The sequence below is a fragment of the Lithobates pipiens genome, unplaced genomic scaffold, assembly GCF_037356315.1.
Source record: "Lithobates pipiens isolate NorthernLeopardFrog02 unplaced genomic scaffold, aLitPip1_a1.2 Scaffold_22, whole genome shotgun sequence".
NCBI classification, from domain to species: Eukaryota; Metazoa; Chordata; class Amphibia; order Anura; family Ranidae; genus Lithobates; species Lithobates pipiens.
The window spans coordinates 322538126-322558077 of NW_027507784.1; the positions used below are offsets into that span (position 1 = coordinate 322538126).

The 19952-nt window shown below is 46.2% G+C and overlaps 1 protein-coding gene across 1 annotated transcript in view; it reads left to right on the forward strand.

The window, feature by feature from the left end:
* The first annotated feature begins 1187 nt into the window (after positions 1–1187).
* Positions 1188–19952, forward strand: part of RAI1 (retinoic acid induced 1) — a 283330-nt gene continuing 264565 nt past the window's right edge. The window contains exon 1 of the mRNA XM_077449506.1: positions 1188–1388. The gene's annotated coding sequence lies outside the window, so the exon portion shown is untranslated. The remainder of the gene's footprint in view (positions 1389–19952) is intronic.

Consider the following 19952-nt stretch of genomic DNA (forward strand, 5'->3'; position numbering starts at 1 on the left):
CCCACTCACAATGCCTACCACTGCCAGTGCCACCAGGGATGCCTATCAGTGCCGCCTATCAGTGCCACCCATATTTACCCATTTTTGCAGCCTTTTAGTGCCCATCAGTGTCGCCTATCATTGCCCATCAGTGCCACCTACCAGTGCCCATCGCCAGTGCCCGCTCATTGGTGCTGCCTTAGGCTCGGTTCACACAGGACGTGGCACGACTTGCAGCGCCGCGACCTCAGCGGTGACTTGCAAAATGACTTCTGTATAGAAGTCAATGCAAGTCGCCCGAGGTCGCCGCAAAAGTAGTACAGGAACCTTTTTTCTAAGTCGGAGCGACTCGAGTCGCTCCTACTAGAACGGTTCCGTAGTACAGAACGGGGGCGACTTGTCAGGTCGCGGCGCGGCAAGTCGTGCCGCGTCTGGTGTGAACCGAGCCTTATTAGTGCCCATCAGTGAAAGAGAACTTATTTACAACATTCTATAACAGAAACAAAAGCAAAACTTTTTTCTTTTTTTTCAAAATTTTCTGTCTTTTATTTATTTATTTATTTATTTATTTTTGGTTAGAAAAAAAAAAAAAACGGCAGAGGTGATCAAATGCCACCAAAAGAAAGCTCTATTTGTGGGAACAAAATTATTATTTTTTAGTTTGGGTACAGTGTAGCATGACCGCGCAATTGTCATTCAAAGTGCAACAGCGCTATAAGCTGAAAATTGGCCCTGGGTAGAAAGGGGGTGTAAGTGTCTGGTATTGAAGTGGTTAAATAGCCACTGTGTTAGTTTTCAATTGGAGTTCTGTAATTTCTCTGGTTGCCGGTAAAAAATGTGCTCCGCCTGTAAATTTTCCATGTTTTGTCAGTAAAAAAAAAATGCTGCGGGAGGTTGGCAACCCTGTTTTTAGGACCGATGCGCTTGTAACTGGTGCATAAATTGTCGTCCGTTTATATAAACTTCTGTAATAAATAAATTCGGGCACTTACATTGCTTGAATTTAAAAAAAAAAAATAATAATGCTGTATTCATGAGCTGCATTCATTTCCTATGTGCTTGGAGTTCAGCTGCTGTAGATAATATTACACTGAACCACAGGGGTTAATGAAAAGGGTGGGAGGAAAGAGGGCGTTCTGCTGTTTGGCCACTAGGTGGCAGTGTTGACATTGGCTGGGCTCCGGGCTCCCCCTTGCAGGGCAGTTCTCAGAAAGCCTTTGTACTGCTAGAGATAGCAGGAAGGGAAGCAAGCAGGGACAGCTGGGCACTGCCCTTCACCTGCCAGCCTGGCATTGCATGCTGCAGAGCCTGACCCTCCTGTGCACTTTGTTCCTGGTGAAGGATACATGGCCTGAGGCTTCCAGCCCACCTCCAGACACCCAGCAGAGAGGAGCCCAGTGCTGGTAGAGGTGAGTGTACAATGCATGCAGTGTCTCTGTATACTCCTTGGGGGGGGGGGGGGGGGGGGGCAGGATCTCCAGATTAACCCTGTCATTGTAGCTGTGCCCTCTAATTCCTATTACCGAGGAGCCAAGCTGTCTGCCTGCGGCTGGCATCCTATTGCACAGTGTGTCTGCTGTCCCTGCCAGCTTGTTTTACACTAACATGTCACTTACATATGATAGATGAGCATTGTCTGGGCAGTGATGTCATACCTTACTGGTAACAGCCTGTACACCAACTTAAAGGGTCATTCCATCCAAAGCGGACGGTGGTCCCGATCGCCCGCTGATCTCTGGTATCTCTCAGGGGTTGTAGGGACGATTAATCCGCACTGGAATGTGCCTCCTACCTTTCTGTCGTGAAAGTCTCACTCCTCTTGCTGCACTCTATGGCCATGACAGGTAGGTGGGCCTCATGCAAAGAAGTGCAGCGCAAATATACTATAACGGTGGTGAAAAGAAATGAATCGCAGTGCTTCCAAAGTCCCAGGTGTGTATTCCAAACAGAAGTGACATAATATACGATCGAAAGTCTGAAAGTGCTGCTAAAAATATTATAAAAATGGCCAAAAAACATCCTGTCTCAAAAAAGGGCCTTCCGACCCGATGCCCATCCAGAGTCCGCAGTACTACCCTTTAAACAAGCAAAATCCCCCCCAAGATATACTGATATCAGACAGCAACGGAGTATTTATAATACATTTTATTTATTTTTATATATGTGTATAATATAAATGTGTGTGTGTGTGTGTATTTTTTTTTTATATAATAAAAAAAAATATATATATACGCACACGCACGCATGCACGCACGGGTGTTGCTAGGTCTACAAAAGATCTGGGGCTAGAGCCCATAGCAGCATAGTAAAGAAAGTCATACGCTTGGGTGGGCATACACATGTATATACAGTAATATATGTGTGCGTATATCCCCAGAGAGCCCCCCCTTACATCAGGGTCCCCAGAGACCCCCCCTTACATCAGGTTCCCTAGAGAGCCTCCCCTCCCCTTGGGGACTCCTGCAGAGACTCAGGGCTATGGGCCCCAGATTCAAGGCTATAGTCCTAAAAGCCACCCCCTAGCAACGCCACTGTATATATGTGTGTGTGTGTGTGTGTGTGTGTGTGTGTGTATGTGTATATATATATATATATATATATATATTTATTCTAAATACTCTATTGCTGTCTGATAACAGTATATCTTGGGGATTTTGCTTGTAATAATAATACATTTTATTGTGTGTGTGTATATATATTATTAGTACTTGTATAGTGCCATCAATTTTACGCATCGCTTTATACATTTTACATTCACATCGGTCCCTACCCTCAAGGAGCTTACAATCGAAGGTCCCTAACTCACATTCATATACAAGGGCCAGTTTAGACAGAAGCCAATTAACCTATCAGCATGTCTTTTTAGAGTGTGGGAGGAAACCGGAGTACCCGGAGGAAACCCACGCAGGCACAGGGAGAACATGCAAACTCCAGGCAGGTAGTGTTGTGGTTGAGACTCGAACTAGCGACTCCTTTTTACTACTAGGTGACAGGTGCTAACCACTACACTTGTATGTATGTTTCACTACTGCAGTCATATACCATGCTTTAATCACTTGAGCCCCGGAACATGACCCCCCCCCCAATGACCAGGCCATTTTTTCGATAAGGCACTGCATTACTTTAACTGACAATTGCACGGCCAAGCAACGTTGTACCCAAATAAAATTTCGATGTCCTTCCCCCCCACAAATAGAGCTTTCTTTTGGTGGTATTTGATCATCTCTGCAGTTTTTTTATTTTTTGAGCTACAAACAAAAAAAATGAACAACAATTTTTTTTAAAAAATATATTTTTTACTTTCTGCTATACTACATATCCAATAAAAGAAAAAAAATGAAAAAAAATTTATTTCTTCATTAATTTTGGCCACTATATATTCTTCTACATATTTTTGGTAAAAAAAAAAAAAAAATTCCAGTAAGTGTATATTGATTAGTTTGCACAAAAGTTTTTATCACCTACAAACTATAGGTTTATGGAACTTTTTTTTTTTTTTTTTAAACTAATAATGACGGTGATCAGCAATTTTTAGACATTGCGGCAGACACATCGGACACTGGATGAATTTTTGGGGAACAGTGACACTAATACAGTGATCAGTGCTAAAAATATACACTGTCACTGTACTAATCACACTGGCAGAGAAGGGATTAAAAACAGTGGCGATCAAAGGGTTACGTGTGTCCCTAGGGAGTGCTTTCTAACTATGTGTGGGTTGCTCTGACTGGGAGAACACAGAGATCCGTGTTCCTACTCAGCAGGAACACAAGATCTCTATGTTCTCCCCTGTCAGACCGGCCATCTGCCTTGTTTACATAGGCAGATTGCCGCTCTGCCTCTTTAGGGAATGACCGCGGGTGACCGGCGGAGCCGCTGATTGGCTCCCTGTTTGTCCAGTCTGCACAGGTACATAGTTTTGCGCAGCCGGACTGCCTTGCCGCAGTTAATGTGCAGAAGGCGGTCTGGAAGTGGTGACATATGAGGCGATGATTTGTGCTAACGGCAGGTATACATTCACTGGCCACTTTATTAGGTACACCTTGCTAGTACCGAGTTGGACCCCCTTTTGCCTTCAGAACTGCCTTCATTCTTCGTGGCATAGATAAAACAAGGTATTGGAAACATTCCTCAGAGATTTTGCTCCATAGTGACATAATAACATCACACAGTTGCTGAAAATTTGTTGGCTGCACATCCGTGATGCAAATCTCCCATTCCACCACATCCCAAAGGTTCTCTATTGGATGAGATCTGATGACTGTGGAGGCCATTGGAGTACAGGGACCTCATTGTCCAGTGGTGAGATGATTGAAGCTTTGTGACATGATGCATTATCCTGCTGGAAGGAGTCATCAGAAGATGGGGACACTGTAGTCATAAAGGGATGGACATGGCCAGCAACAATACTCAGGTAGGCCGTGGTGTTTAATCGATGCTCAATTGGTACTAAGGGGCCAAAAGTGTGCCAAGAAAATATCCCCTCCCCCCCCCACACCAATATACCACCACCAGCCTGACCCATTGATACAAGGCAGGATGGATCCATGTTTTCATGTTGTTTACACCAAATTCTGACCCGACCATCTGAATGTCACAGCTGAAATTAAGACTCATCAAAGCAGGCAATGTTTTTCCAATCTTTTATTGTGCAATTTTGGTGAGCCTGTGCCAATTGTAGCCTTGGTTTCCTGACAGGCGTGGCACCCGGTGTGGTTGTCTGCTGCTGTAGCCCATCTGCTTCAAAGTTCAATGTGTTTTGTGTTCAGAGATGGTATTCTGCATACCTTGGGTGTAACGAGTGGTTATTTGAGTTACTGTTGCCTTTCTATCATCTGGAACCAGTCTGTCCATTCTCCTCTGAATTCTGACATCAACAAGTCATTTTCATCCACACAACTGGATATTTTCTCTTTTTCTGACCATTCTCTGTAAACCCGAGAGATGGTTGTGTATGAAAATCCCAGTAGATCAGCAGTCTTTGAAATATTCAGACCAGCCCGTCTGGCACCAACAACCATGACACGTTCAAAGTCACTTAAATCCCCTTTCTTCCCCATTCTGATGCTCGGTTTGAACTTCAGCAAGTCATCTTCACCACATCTAGATGCCTAAATGCATTGAGTTGCTGCCATGTGATTGGCTGATTAGCAATTTGTATTACCGGGCAATTGAAAAGGTGTACCTAATAAGGTGGCCGGTGAGTGTATTTCAGAGCTGCTGGTGTGACAATATAAGAAAGCATGAGATATAAAGTGATCGGTGATCCAGCATGCCGGGATCTAAGAGGGGCTTAAATATCAGATTTGGGGGGAGTTGTCCTTTAAGAAGACCCAGTCAACAGCTCAAAAACTTACAGGAAAAAGCTCAGAAGAATTAAGTGTTTTTCCTTGCACGATTTCCTTTCCATAAAGGATATTCTCTTGCAATGCGCCTTTGAACTTGCCAACCAATTTGACTTCTTGGGGAAGAAGCCGTTCCCTAGCACAGGCCCCTCCGGCCTTGCATGTCCTAGCCCCGTCCTCTTCTAGGAGTGTCCTAATTACTGTCAGTACTACCCAGCTCCTCCACCCCGTGTCTCACCTCTCTACATAACCTCTTCTGAAGGAGCTAGGGAGAAGGGGAATACTACAGAGCAACCATTATCAACCAGGGTTCTGTAGAACCATAGGGTTTCTTCAGGGAGTTTTGAGGGTTCCTTGAGCTGTGGCTGGTTGGCCTTTCATTTGATGGTGTCTGCAGAACTCCGAGGCCAACATTCCGAAGAACCAGCGGCATGATACCAGGGATAGTTTTTTAGCTGGCTTTAAAGGTGACACTTTGACCACTATTGTAATGGGGACAGTCTTCTCATTGAGCACCGACCTAAGGAGTGCATTCTTCCCGCTGACCATAATATGTTAGAGGCATTCTTCCCACTGATCACCAATGTAAGGAGCAATCTTCCCACTGATCACCAATGTAAGGGGTATTCTTCCTACTGATCACCAATGTAAGGGGTATTCTTCCCACTGACCACCAATGTAAGGAGCATTCTTCCTACTGACCACCAATGTAAGGCGCATTCTTCCCACTGATCACCAATGTAAGGGGCATTGTTCCCACTGACCACCAATGTAAGGGGCATTGTTCCCACTGATCACCAATGTAAGGGGCATTGTTCCCACTGACCACCAATGTAAGGGGCATTGTTCCCACTGACCACCAATGTAAGGGGCATTGTTCCCACTGACCACCAATGTAAGGGGCATTGTTCCCACTGACCACCGATGTAAGGAGCATTCTTCCCACTGATTACCAATGTAAGGAGCATTCTTTATACTGACCACCAATGTAAGGGGCATTCTTCCCACTGACCACCAGTGTAAGGAGCATTCTTCCCACTCAGCCAATGTAAGGGGCATTCTTCCTACTGACCACCAATGTAAGGCGCATTCTTCCCACTGACCACCAATGTAAGGGGCATTGTTCCCACTGACCACCAATGTAAGGGGCATTGTTCCCACTGACCACCAATGTAAGGGGCATTGTTCCCACTGACCACCAATGTAAGGGGCATTGTTCCCACTGACCACCAATGTAAGGGGCATTGTTCCCACTGACCACCAATGTAAGGAGCATTCTTCCCACTGACCACCAATGTAAGGAGCATTCTTCCCACTGATTACCAATGTAAGGAGCATTCTTTATACTGACCACCAATGTAAGGGGCATTCTTCCCACTGACCACCAGTGTAAGGAGCATTCTTCCCACTCAGCCAATGTAAGGGGCATTCTTCCCACTGATCACCAGTGTAAGGAGCATTCTTCCCACTTACCACCAACATGAGGGGCATTCTTCCCATTGACCACCAATGTAAGGGGCATTCTTCCCACTGATCACCAACATGAAGGGCATTCTTCCCACTGATCACCAACATGAGGGGCATTCTTCCCACTGACCACCAATGTAAGGGGCATTCTTCCCACTGACCACCAACATGAGGGGCATTCTTCCCACTGATCAGCAATGTAAGGAGCATTCTTCCCACTGATCACCAATGTAAGGAGCATTCTTCCCACTGATCACCAATGTAAGGAGCATTCTTCCCACTGATCACCAATGTAAGGAGCATTCTTCTCACTGATCACCAATGTAAGGAACATTCTTCCCACTGATCACCAATGTAAGGGGCATCAAAAGCTTTTGATGAAGGCCTAAGGACGAAATGCGTCAACATTTTTGGATGATGTTATTGCTGTAATGCTCAAATAAATATTTTCTACGGAGAAGCTGTCGAGTTGCCGGCCTTGGGCAAACTGGGCTTTATTTACTGAGACTGGAGAGTGCGAAATCTGGTGCAGCTCTACACAGAAACCAATCAGCTTCCAGGTTTTAGCCAGTTCAAAATGACAGTTCAAAATTACATGAAAGGACGCACCTTATTTGTGCCTAGGTAACCGTTCAAATCGGTGCGACTCCGACATGTACCGTTTTTTAAAAAGGTTCCTGCGCTATTTTTGGTGATTTCAGGTGCGACTTGCATTGACATTTGTGCATAAAATCGCTTAACCGCTTGCCGACCAGCTACGGTGGAATGGCACGGCTGGGCGAAACGACGTTGTGTTATGTTGCTTCGCCCTGTGGCCACTAGGGGTGCGTGCACGCCCTGCTGCTTGCCCCCTGGAGCCGATGCGAGTGCCCGGCAGGTGCGATGACCACCGGGCACCCGCGATTGCTCGTGACACAGCGAGAACCAAGGATCTGTGTGTGTAAACATACAAATCCCAGTTCTCTGATGGAAGTAGAGACTAATTGTGTATTCATACAAAGTATGAACATCCCATCCCCCCCTACAGTTAGAACACACTGAGGGAACACAGTTAACCCCTTGATCGCCCCCTAGTGTTAACCCCTCCCCTGCCAGTGACATTTTTACAGTAATTAGTGCATTTTTATAGCACTGATCGCTATATAATTCTCAATGGTCCCAAAAATGCATCAAAAGTGTCCAATTTGTCCGCCGCAATATCACAGTCCCGATAAAAATCGCATTACTAGTAGAAAAAAAAATGCCATAAATCTATCCCCTATTTTGTAGATGCTATAACTTTTGTGCAAACCAATCGCTTATTGCGATTTTTTTTTTTTTTTTTTTTTTTACCAAAAATATGTAGAAGAATACATATCGGCCTAAACTAAGAAAAACATTTTGTTTGACTTTGCAAATTTAAAATTTCCCAACTTTTTCTTGTATGTGAGCAGAACAAACGATTTTTGTTTAAGGTGTACCACTTTCATATCATTTTCAGACGAGAAATATCAGATACCAAAGACTACACACGATCAGAAACAAATAACTAAAAAAGCCATGGTTATACGAGAATTTTCGTACATTATTCCCATCCTTGGCAGGGCTGCTGTTAGAAACCACAAAGCCCCATTCAGCCAGCCTGACAGGACCCCCCCCCCCCCCCCCCCCACTGAATAAATAGTTCAGCTTAAGTTATGAATGAACACAGTGAGTGATCAGTACAGATCAATCATTGTGTTCATTCAGGAAAGGAGTGGTATAGTAAATATGACATATTTACCAGACCCTCCCCCCACTACTCCATCCTGAGAGATTCTATTGTGTGCTTGCAGCTGCCGGCAGGAGGGAGAGGAGGAAAACCGGATGGACAGCAGAGGGAAAAGTATGGTTTACAGCAGGGGTAGGAAACCTGGGGCCCTCCAGCTGTTGTGGAACTACATTTCCCATGAGGCATTGCAAGGCTGGCAGTTATAATTACTCCCGGGGGCATGATGGGACTTGTAGTTCTGCAGCAGCTGGAGGGCCCCAGGTTGACTATCCCCCTGGTTTACAGAGAGGGTGATCATTGCGGCAGAGGGGGCAATTATTGGAACCGATCCCTTGTATGGCTCTCTGTGCAGCAGCTGAAAGCTAGCTTCTGCTTCTCTCTCTCTCACCAGCTTTGAGCTTCTGCAGGGGAGGGAGAGAAGCAGAAGCTAGCTTTCAGCTGCTGCAGAGAGAGCCATACAAGGGACCATACTGGGGATCGATTGGTTGCAGTAACTGCCCCCCCCCCCCCGCAGCACAATCACCCTCCCTGCCCACATCTGATTCACCTTGCTGCCTAGGCCCCTTCACTGGAAGCTCGGTGGTACCCTCGTTATCTACGGCCCCGATCCTCGCTTCCGACTTGCTGTGAACATTGAGGACGATTTTCTTAGTGTGTTCCTTCTTTAAGTCTGCCATTGTGGTGTGCCGGAACCCAAATTGGCTTCAAATTTTGGCTGTGCGCTGCATTGGTGCGGAGGTTGGTGGGAGGTTGAGCGGTGTATGCCTGATTTTGTATATCTGGCACGGACCTACAGACCCCCTCCCCAGTCCAACCAAGAACGACCGAATTGTTCAATCATTCAGTGATCTCATGGTGACATTCCAACCATCAGAAGAACTTTCTGGAAGACTCAAAGCTTTCATAGATGTGCAGCCTTCTGGGATTATTATTATTATACAGGATTTATATAGCGCCAACAGTTTATGCAGCACTTTACAATATAAAAGGGAGACAATACAGTTATAATACAATAAAATACAAGAGGATTAAGAGGGCCCTGTTCAGAAGAGCTTACAATCTAATAGGGTGGGGCAGGTGGTACAAAAGGTTGTAACTGTGGGGAATGAGCTGATGGAAGTGGAGACGTGATAGGCTTTCCTGAAGAGATGAGTTTTCAGGGATCGCCTGAAGGTAGCAAGAGTAGGGGATAGCCAGACCGGTGGAGGTAGGGAGTTCCAGAGGATGGGAGAGGCTCTGGAGAAATCCTGGAGACGAGCATGGGAGGAAAAGACGAGAGAGCTTGCAATGACAATTTCAGGCATTTCCAGGTAGCAACACTGCTGTAATAAAGTGTAACTCCGAACAAAGTTTTTTTAATAGGGGGGCATGCATTAGGAAGTGCGACTCTAGCTATAGACTCTCTGCTCCACACCGTGACCTGCACTTTGCAGCCCATTCATAACAGCAGCAGAGTGTTGTACTGCGTTAGCCATTAACAAAAGTAGAAGCTTGGGTTTAGGGCGATACCATTTATCTAAATATATTGTAATGCAAGCTTTCCAAGCCTGATGGTCAGTCAGTGTATTACCTAAAGAAGAGGCTATGGCACTTCCAAAGGCCATTCATAAAATGCACGCCACAGAGTGGAGCCTGTGGTGTCCCGCCACCAAGCTTTGTCAGCCTAATGTTACAGAGATATCCATGATTGGCCAGGAGAGACCAGTCACATGACTTTGACTCTTCCTTTTTTTTTTTTTCTTTATGTTTATTGAGCTTTGTTTGCCTTGGAATCCCAAAGGAAGGAATGTGCACATTTATGTGTTTCTTGGCTGTCTCGGTATAGGTTACCTTAAAGTGGATCTCCCCCAACCCCCTCTAAAAAGGAAAAGTCATCAGATACAAATACTGCCTTGCGGCTTCAAAGTCGGTTCCCTACTGCGCATGCGTGGAGCACTCTGCGCTTTCTAAATGGCCTGGCAGCGGTGGAAGGAGGAGGGGGGCTGAATTTCCAAAACCGGCAAAAATAGGTACCCGCTCCCCCCCGATAGGTGCCATGTGTGGGAAAGCAAACAAGCGAAGCTTCTCCTTTTGGGTGGTACTCCGCTTTAAGGGCTCGTGGTGGAGCCACATTTTTACTGCTCCCTTAGCACTCCCTCTTTAGCTGCAGAGGCAGTGGCTGGGGGTGTATACATGCCAGTGCCACAGCTGTAACACTTATTAATACAAAGGGATTAAGAAAAAAATAGAAACAGGGGGTATTAAAGTAGTTAAAAGCAATGATAGAGCATATACAAATACATATTTTGGGTTGCTGGTGACCCACAGGGAAAAGGAAAGATGGTCTCAGATGGAAGTTGAGTCCCAACATGTTTCGCCTATGATGGCTTCCTCGGGGGATAATGTGGGACCACCACAATAATCCAGCTCTAACATAGAAGGCAGAAAAATTATATACAAGTAATAATACATAATAACACAGAAATAGACTTTATCATGACCTCAGGGAGATGCGCAGCACATACCTCAATCAGTCCGGAACCAGGAGATGGAAAGTTTGGGGGTTGCCTCCCCAGAGACAAGGGGGACAAATATCAGCCACTCAGACCATACTCTATAATTCTACCCTGTTGCATTCAGCAGGTGCTACGCAATCCATTCAAGTGTATAGGGCCACTCTGCAAGTACCCCGCAACCACATGCAATTTAGGGGTTAAGGCAGGCGGTAAAGGCAGCGATACAATTTCTTCATCACCGCCAGTCAGATGCTCCTGAAGAACAATCGGAACACATTTCTGTCTTAACAAAGCAAAACAAGTGTGAATGAGCCTTGGAAAAAGTAATACTCTACTTTTGTTGAGAAAAAAACATCCCCCCTCTGGGTGATCTATGTATATTGCAGGGATTTTTAACAAACCTTGTTGCAGATTTCTATCTTTTTTGTTATTAAGAAGAAACTGCTGCTTGTTTGTCTGTGTCCATGTGCAAAATGAAACTGAGCGGGAGCGATTTTTTAAAAATGTATTAATCATCTGCTGCACCTGCAGGGCTCTAATGAGGAAAAGTTGCAGTGTCTGCATCCCTTTTTGAATATGATTTCCCTTTTGGGAGTATCTCACCAAAAATGTTTGTTGCGGGGGATTCCCAAAATCGGACTTGTATCTTAGTGCAGACGTCTGGGAAAATCAGTGAGCCAATCACACAAACAGGGAATGACCATCTGTCTACAGCGGGGATGGCGAACCTTGGCACTCCAGATGTTTTGGAACTACATTTCCCATGATGCTCAACTACACTGCAAAATGCACGAGCATCATGGAAAATGTAGTTCCAAAACATCTGGGGTGCCAAGGTTCACCATCACTGGTCTACAGGATGCCTCCGGGTTGCAATATTGCATTTTACAGAAAATTACAGCGGCTGCAGATTGAAAACGAAAGGTCATGTTTTGATAACATTCAATCACAATATGACTTGTGCGGCAATTGTATAGGCATTTCACCCCCCCCCCCCCAAAAAAAAGTGCGAAGGCAGTAGCTCTGGGTCTTGTAGTCCTACAGACTTCTGCAGACATCCGGTCGCCATTTAGAGGCAGACATGGTGGTTTCCATCCCACGGTAGGCATGGGGTGGCAGTTATGATGGTGTGACCTTAACACTGCGGAGAGGAGAACAGGGTGTATAATGGGCTGACACTGACAAATGAGTGACCTGAATCTGGGGGTGACCCCAGGGAACAAAAAGCTTGAGGCAGGAGTGAAATAAGCAACCGGGTGTCACATGCTGCTGCCGTTGAGATATATATATATATAAATCACACTCCCACCACCGCTTTATTAGGTACACCTTGCTAGTACCGGGTTGGACCCCCTTTTGCCTTCATTCTTCATGGCATAGATTCAGCAAGATGTTGGAAACGTTCCTCAGAGATTTTGGTCCATAGTGACATGATATCATCACACAGTTGCTGCAGATTTGTTGGCTGCACATCCATGATGCAAATCTCCTGTTCCACCACATTCCAGAGATTCCCTACTGGATGAGATCTGATGACTGTGGAGGCCATTGGAGGACAGGGACCTCATTGTCCAGTGGTGAGATGATTGGCGCTTTGTGACGTGGGGCATTATCCTGCTGGAAGGAGCCATCAGAAGATGGGGACACTGTAGTCATAAAGGGATAGACATGGTCAGCAACAATACTCAGGTAGGCCGTTGTGTTTAAACAATGCTCAATTGGTACTAAGGGGCCCAAAGTGTGCCAAGAAAATATCCCCCCCACCATTACACCACCACCAGCTTGGACCATTGATACAAGGCAGGATGGATCCATGCTTTCATGTTGATTACACCAAATTCTGACCCGACCATCTTAATGACACAGCTGAAAGGCAAAGTTTTTCCAATCTTCTGTTGTCCAATTTTGCTGATCCTGTGTAAATTATAGCCTCAGTGTCCTGTTCTTAGCTGACAGGAGTGGCACCCGGTGTGGTTTTCTGCTGCAGTAGCCCATCTGATTTAAGGTTCAATGTGTTCAGAGTTGGAATTCTGCATACCTTGGATGTAACGAGTTTTTTTTTTTTTTTTAGTTACTGTTGCCTTTCTATCACCTGGAGTGTACTCATTCTTCTCTGACATAAACAAGGCATTTTCCTCCACACAACTGCCGCTCACTGGATATTTTCTCTTTTTTGGACCATTCTCTGTAAACCCGAGAGATGGCTGTGGGTGAAAATCCCAGTAGATCAGCAGTTTTTTTTAAAGAGGAAGTAAACCCTGATGGGTTTACTTCCTCTTTGATTCCCTGCAAAGGCAAAGCATAATGGACTACTATGCATCGCATAGTAGTCCATTATGTGTCACTTACCTGACACAGGAGCCAGCAAAGTCACCGCTGTCCCCTGTAGTCCAGAGCATCCATCTTCTCGGTGGGTCTCGCTGCTCCGCCGCTGTCATTTGACGAAGCCGTGATGATGTCACTCCCGCGCATGCGCACGGGAGCCGCCACTCGCGGCATATCGCCGTTGACAGCGGTGCATTCAGTGTGCCTGCGCGCCGCTGTCTACGCCGCATGCGCCGTAGACAGCTGGGCCTGTATTTTGCCAAATATCTCCTAAACCGTGTAGGTTTAGGAGATATTTCTTGTACCTACAGGTAAGCCTTAATCTAGGCTTACCTGTAGGTCAAAGGGGTTTGTAAGGGTTTACAACCACTTTAAATACTCAGACCAGCCCGTCTGGCACCAACAACCATGCCACGTTCAAAGTCCCTTAAATCCCATTTCTTCCCCATTCTGATGCTCGGTTTGACCTTCAGCAAGTCATCTTCACCACATCTAGATGCCTAAATGCATTGAGTTGCTGCTGTGTGATTGGCTTATTAGCAATTTGTGTTACCAAGCAATCGAACAGGTGTACCTAATAAAGGTGTGTTATCTACCTGTCCAGCATACAAAGCTCTTGTGATGTTGACCAATATTTCAGAGAACCAATTTGTGACGTCACCTTAGCAAGAGGAACGTCACTTATTCCTAGAGCATTTATTTAATTGGATGTTAGTTCTGCACCCAAACCAGCTTCATGACAGGTTCACTTTGTATCCAATTGTTTTTTATAGAATGGTGCTTTTGCTAAATTTGGAAGAATGAAGCAAGGTTTTTCTTTTTTTTCAAACAATAAGATAGAAATAGTCTGGCAAAACATAGTGACAAAAAAACTATTGAAATGTGAGATATAGCCCAGAGCTGATTTATAAATAGGCAAAACGGCCCGCATCTTAATTTCCTATGAGAATACTGCCAGAATCAATTTCAACCTTTTGTGAGCTAGCCCCTGAGGGCCTAATTGCTTTTCAGAGCTTAAAGGGTGACTCCACTTCCGTAGGGAAAAAAAAAATACAGAAAATTAAAAAAAACAATAATATATAGCCAGTGGCGGCTGGTGGTATATATATCTATATAGATATATTTTTGTTTTTTGGGGGGGGGCACAAACAAACCACCCGACGCCCACCTGGTTGGTCGGCCCCCAGCCCCACACTTACCCCATCTAGGTCGCGGGCAGAGCTCCCTCCAGGCGACATCTCCTCCTCCTGGTGTTTAACGGTGGCTTCCCCTGCGTCTCCTCCCTCCTCCTCGGCGGCCAATAGGATCACTTCTCCTCTCATCCAATAGGGGGGATTGGTCTCAGGACCCACTTCCTGATTGGCCAGGAGGAGAATCGGGAAGACAATGGTGAATACTAATTCACTATTGTCACACAACTGGATGGGCTCTGCGCCCCGAGCCCACCCTTTTTTTGAAGCATATTAGAGCCTCTGGCTCTAATCCCATGCTTCTTAAAAAAAAAAACACTGGAATCCATGCGTCAGGCACCCCGCATGTAGATTAGGGGGGCGCCGCCTCTGCCCCCTGCATTACGGGCCGCCACTGGTCGATAGAGTGCCAATAGTTTTCTGCATTCAGAGGCGGCTAAACGCTTAATGGGCTGCCCAGGGGCCCTAGGTGAATGAGGGCCCCATGTTAGTGTTGCATTACATCATATTCTCCAAATGTCCCGCATTTGTCAGTCACGCTTTTTTTACTAAGCTGCCCCACAATGGCCGTGTCCGAAGCAACATCCTAGAACCCGTAGTGTGCCCTCCTGATCCCAGTATTGTGCCCTCCAGACAACCCTGTACTGTGCCCTTCTGCCTTCACCCCTGTACTGTGAAAATAAAAATAAATTTTTTTTTTTAATTCTATCACCTATTTATATGGCGCGTACACACGGTCGGATTTTCCGACGGAAAATGTTCGATGTGTGCTTTTTGTTGGAAATTCTGACCGTGTGTAGGCTCCATCGGACATTTTCCGTCGGAATTTCCGGCACACAAAATTTGAGATCTGGATCTCAAATTTTCCGACAACAAAATCCGTTGTCGGAAATTCCGATCGTGTGTACACAATTCCGACGCACAAAGTTCTATGCATGCTCGGAATCAAGCAGAAGAGCTGCACTGTCTATTGAACTTAAATTTTCTTGGCTCGCCGTATGTCACCGCGTTTGGAATTTCTGACAACATTGTGTGACTGTGTGTATGCAAGACAAGTTTGAGCCAACATCCGTCAGAAAAAATCCCATGGATTTTGTTGTCGGAATGTCTGATCGCGTGTATGCGGCATTACTGTAATTCTTGAGAGTAGGTGCGTAAATTGGCGCCGGATGGTAGGGTCCCAGTGCATTGCTTTGCCCAGGGGCCCATGATGCTGTTAAGATGGCCCAGCAGCTACACGCTATGGCTGAAAAGTGGCTTGTTAGCTGTTGCCGGTCTGTGTGCAGCCAAAACGCAGCAGAAACGCAGGCCTTGGACACACGCTAGCTGTTCCCGGGGTCATTCAGACACTCTATTTGCATGTAACTGCGCAGATAAACGGTCGGCCATAGATTTGTATTGACGGGTTCCACTGCTAACAGCTACATCTACTTGCACACATTTACAACCACTGGCAAGAATCTGCTGATTCCTCCTGGGCTTCCCCTGGCTGCTGTGATTTGGCCATCTGAATGTAGCCTAAAAGGAAGTGCCCCAACAAGGACCTTTATGGCAGGATCACAATGGAATTATATTAATAAAAGCTGCAGAGGAAAAAAGAAGAAGCTGGAAACAACTTTGGAAATAGCATTGCCTTTGTAAAACATACATGAAGTGTTAGTGATCAGGTTCCTCTACTTGAAGCCTTTATCCAGTAATTGGTCTCCCTTAGAGGCAGTGCCCCCCGCTAATCCTCTGACTCACCTGCAGTGCCAGGCAGCAGGCATCACTGCTCTGCATCCTCAGGACCTCCAGCAGTTCCTGGAGATGTCGGTTCTCATCCTCCTGCCTCTTTAGCTCCTGGTCCTCCTCACTCAAGGTCATTCCCTGGACTCACCCTCCTGTTGATCTGGCTCTCTTGGCTCCCAGGCAGGCGGAGGGCCCCGACATTGGCGCTGAAGTGCCTGCAGAGCTTGTCATGGAAGTGTTGGAAGGTGAGGCACTCCGGCAATTGCTCCAGCAGCCCCTCGCATTCATCCATCCCGGGCTCAGGAACCCGCAGAGGGTGCGGAACTCTTCCCCGGAGTTGGTGCCCTCTCTGCATGACGGAGCGCCTCACCTTTCGACGCATCCATGCCAAGCTCTGTGGGCACTTCAGCGCCAAAGCCTGGGCCCTCCGCCTGCCTGGGAGCCAAGAGAGCCAGATGAACAGGAGGGAGAGTCCAGGGATGACCCTGACAGAGGAGGACCAGGAGCTAAAGAGGCTGGAGGATGAGAACCAACGCTTCTGTGAACTGCTGGAGGACCCGAGGATGGCGTTGCAGAGCAGTGATGCCCGCTGCCTGGCACTGAAGATGAGTCAGAGTATCCATGGGGGCACTGCCTCTAAGGGAGACTAATTACTGGATAAAGGCTTCCAAGCCAGGTGATGGAAGACCTCCTGCGGGTATTGGTCCAGCCCACCAGCCAGCACTATGATCTCATTGTCCGTCCCATGGTCCAGTCTGTAGTGATGAGCCAGGATGCTGAGAAGCCACTGAGTGCGACGGGCCGGCTGTGGGGGGAGGGAGGTACGGGGGGGGGGGTCGGAGGTCTTCTAACTGTTGAGAGCTTGGACAGCAGCAGCGGCGGGGGTGTCCAGTCCTCTCATGCTTCCTCCGCTTGCCAAAGCGCCATTAGGAATCCAGTAGGTTTGCCTGGCGCTTTGGCCAATCGGGAAACAGGTCTCACTGACCTGCCTCCTGATTGGCAGGGAGGCACTGTAGTGTGAAGAATGAATGAGTGAATTCGCTATGGGGACACAATTGGGTGGGATCGGGGCGTACTCTCTGCACCCCAAGCCCACCCTTTTTTTAAGCCGATTAGAGCCTCTGGCCACATGTTTCAAAAAAAAAAAAGCACCCCCTCCCACCTCCGCTATAGCAATCCATGTGTCTGGATTCCTGAAAGGGGCCAGGCGCATGGATAGGGAGGCGGCGGCAGGGAAAGGGGGGGGGGGCGCCCGTACGCCCTCAGTGCACGGGCCGCCACTGTATATAGCCAGCTACCCAGTTGCGATTTGTGTACAGAGCGCCTTAAAAATTTTTTGAATTTCCTGCTTATTTGATTGGCTCACGTATTTTCCCAGGAGTCTGCACTGAGATACAAGTCAGATTCTAGGCTTACTCTGCAATAGGAATTTCAGTTTTGATTAGATACTCTACAGAGGTTAAATACTTCTGAAGGGAGGCAGACCCTGCAGCTTTTCTCATTAGAACACTGAGACTACATTAGCTGATTATAATGAACCAATTCCTCCCGTTCAGCTTGAGTATGTAGTCAGTCTAATTAAACAAACAGCCATTACTTCTGAACAATTAGGAATCTGCTGCAAAGTTTGTTAAATCCTTGCAGTGTACATTGATGACCCAGAGGGGTTTTGTCAACAAAAGTGAAGTTTGTACCTTAAAGTGGAACTGTACTTTGTCTTATTAGGACTCACATGAGGTTCTGCATCTGCACATTAATGGCATAAGTGACAGTACCTGCTTTTAACCACTTGCCGACCCATCACAGTACATATACTGTGGCAGGGCGGCACGCGCAGGCACAATCATGTACATTTGTCATGTGCCTGCACCAGGCTTAGGAGCGCAGCTTGGACGCAGCGGACTGCGGATCCTGGTACTCAGAGCCCAGTGATTATTTGGTCGCTATATGATCACAATGTCAACAAAGCTGTTATGAATTAATTCATATTTGCTGTGTTGCCTATGCTGGCTGTGATTGGCCCACAGCTATCACATGGAAGCTGGACCCATCCCAGCAAACTGTACCATGTGATTAGCTGTAGCCAATGACAGATTACTAGTGAATCAACTATCATACCTGGTAACCCCATTCATGACAGTTAAAAATGTCACTCTTACAATGATCTTCATTGTAACAACACACAAAAATTTAAAAAAACTAATAAACTGTCTAAAAAAAGGTTGAAAAAAATGTAATTTGTGTATAGTGTTGCATGACTGTGCAATTGCCAGTTAAAGTAGTTGTATTTTATAGAGCTCAGACCAATTTCTGGGAGGTGTGCCCAGAAGGTGGAGGGGGAGCCATTAAATTCTGAGACCTGGCAGAAGAATGCAGAGTTCCTGGGTCCAGCGTTCAAGGGGAGACCCCTTGGGCAGAGAGAGAGAGAGACATGGAGGAAGCTGAGGAGCCTTTAAAGACATTAAGGTTCTAGCTAGGCTTAGCCGGGTGGGGGCCCACCCGAAGAGAGCCTGGTATAGAGACTGAGAAAAGTCAGAAAAGAGTTGGTGGAAGGGAGACCAACCCTTCTGGGACTGAGTGAGTAAGTGATTCTTCTATAGAGAGGAAATGTGACTGTGTGGTAGCCTTGATCTCACAAGTCAAGACAGGCAGGAGCGTGCAATACTGCTTAAACTGTGCTCGGCACAGCTGGGGTTGTTCAAGACTGCCAGGAGTTGTACAAGTTATCCAGGAGAACACAATGCAGCCAGAGTTGTGCAATACACCCTGTATTATAGAACAGAGCAGCCAGAGCCTAGCAGTTGCATATTTCTACAGTGCTCCCCATCCCTTTGCAAGTTCCTGTTCCAATTGAGCCCCCCCCCCCCCCGAAAAAAAAACAAAAAAAAAAGCCTAGAGTGATTATTGAGCAAGGGAAGCAAAATTCCCCCAATTACCAGCAGCTTGTGGGGTCTTAGCGCTGAAATTTCAATAGCAATGCATGTCAGCGCACAACCTTTAAGTGCGCCATATCACGCACTAGTGTGCACAGGCTCGTCATAACGTCTGTTATGTCATAGTAGCTCCAAAATGGCCAATGACTATTTTTCTCATATGTGTCTGAAAGAAAAACTGTGTTGCCTGTAGGTAGTATGTGATTGGTTGTCATGGCCATTTCTCTCGCCTTCAGTTTAAAGGGGTTGTAAAAGTTTGTTTTTTATTTTCTAAATAGGTTCCTTTAAGCTAGTGCATTGTTGGTTCACTTACCTTTTCCTTCGATTTCCCTTCTAAATGTATTTTTTTTTTTTTTGTCTGAATTTCTCACTTCTTGTTCCTCCTCAGTAAGCTGATCAGTAAGCTGTTCTGGCTGACTAACCACCAGCTCGGATGATGGTGTGAAGTTTACTGAGGAGAAACAGGAAGTGAGAAATTCAGACAAGGAAAAGGGAAATCGAAGGAAAAGGTAAGTGAACCAACAATGCACTAGCTTAAAGGAACCTATTTAGAAAAGGGAAATCGAAGGAAAAAGTAAGTGAACCAACAATGCACTAGCTTAAAGGAACCTATTTAGGAAATAAAAAAAAAACAAAGCTTTACAACCCCTTTAAATCAGCTTGAACTGTTTATGGCCATATTTACTAAAGTGGTTGCGCTCTTAAGAGCGATACCCTTTACCCGCCAGACCAGCACAGGC